Consider the following 1793-nt stretch of genomic DNA (forward strand, 5'->3'; position numbering starts at 1 on the left):
GGGGAAAAAACAGCAATGAAGTTGAGAGCTAAGTCCTACCACATTCAATACACCCCTGTGACCCCAGGTGAGAACCTGGATGGCCAGCAGTACAGCAAGACCCTGGGACTCCTGGGCCTAGAGGCAGTGACATGACCACAGAGGACTAGAGCGGAAAGTGAAGTGTGCAGCTGATATGAAGTGAGGGGAGATGCACAAGAACACCCATTCTTGCAGATAGTACCCATTTGACCTGGCTTCGATGGCTGGATGATTAGAACTCAACTAGAAGAAGAAAGACAAGGGGGAAAAAAAGAAGAGTAACCTGCTACCATTTGATGAACTTGACCTATACTTATAGATGTAGGAGCTCAAAAAAGGGAACAAATCTTTACAGCGAGGATCACTCCCACCCCCTCGGTACACAGGGCTGACAGGGATAGGTTGACTTAGACATTGGCTAACCAAACGGAGGAGGCCTATAAAAGCAAGAAGTGACTGACTTGCAAGGTTTCAAGAGGGAGCCTAGTTCCAGACAGGGCGGTGGAAGGTAGAACCACCACTGAACGATTTCCAATCTGTTGGGACCAGGCTGGTGAAAGGAAATGGGGATAAGACTCTTGAGGTGCAATAGTGAATAATTGCCATCAGGACTGACTGTGAGGGTAGGAAATATAGAGGTAGATGTTTTTTGACAAAAGGAGGGGAGTGATTTAATTTGCAGCCCAGGAGTGGAGGTCCTTGGGAACATCAAGTGAGAAGAACAGAGAGCAGGAGCCTACCCAGAGAGACAGTGAAGCCAGGGATGGAGACAGAGATGATGTGGACAGATGGAGCAGCTGCGGACACTGGTCTCGAGGAGGGAAAAGGGCTGTGTGCTGGCAGCCAGGGAGCAGGCCTGTGTCATGTATACCCTTTGGTTATTTGATGATGCATAAATAGTTTCATATTATTAAACACATTTATAAAATTATTTAAAGAAAGTAGAATTAATATTCTCACATGCATTGGAAAACCTAAATTGTTAATAACTTCCCCAGGGCTTTAATTCTTTCTGTGACACCTTCAGTGATTTATAAACGATCACAATTTATCCTCAGAAGCATGAAACCTAGCACTTAGGAGATTTTACATGCTTTAAAATAAAAGATGCTTATATACTTAATAGGAGTCCTGGTGTGGTGCTGTGGGCTAATGCTTCAGATTACAAAATCATTTGAACTGCAAAGTCAGTGGTTCAGGCTCACCAGCTGCTTCTTGGAAACCCTATACAGGGTCACTATGGGTTGGAATAGACTCAACGGCATTTAACAACAACAAAAATATACTTAATAATTATCAGATGACTGAACCATATAAATCAAGTACAAAAAAATAAAAATAAAACTGTAAAGAATGAATTATAGACACAAACATTCCAGAGTAATCAAATAAACTGGATGACTGTTAAGTCTTTCTTTTCGTTTGCTCCTTTATTCAGTGCTATATTCTGTACTATTATTACATATTAAGCAGAAACAGGTTATAACATATATTTGATTGAAGAAGAGTAAATCCATAAATTCTATACTAAATAAGTAATAAACGAATATAGATTTAATTATTATTAGAAAAGGTTGCAAACGAATTACATGGATTGCATATATCTTAAGTATAGGACATTTCAAAATGCACATCCCAGTATTACTGAGTTATAACTAGATTGAGAAAACACCCTAATAAACTGGACAATGAAAAGTCTAAAAGCTCAGAGGTTGGAAGAAAAAAGGGCACCTCAACATGAGAGTGGGTCATTAATGCAATCAATGGGTAGC

This window comes from Chrysochloris asiatica, unplaced genomic scaffold, assembly GCF_000296735.1.
Source record: "Chrysochloris asiatica unplaced genomic scaffold, ChrAsi1.0 scaffold00017, whole genome shotgun sequence".
In the NCBI taxonomy this organism is placed as follows: domain Eukaryota; kingdom Metazoa; phylum Chordata; class Mammalia; order Afrosoricida; family Chrysochloridae; genus Chrysochloris; species Chrysochloris asiatica.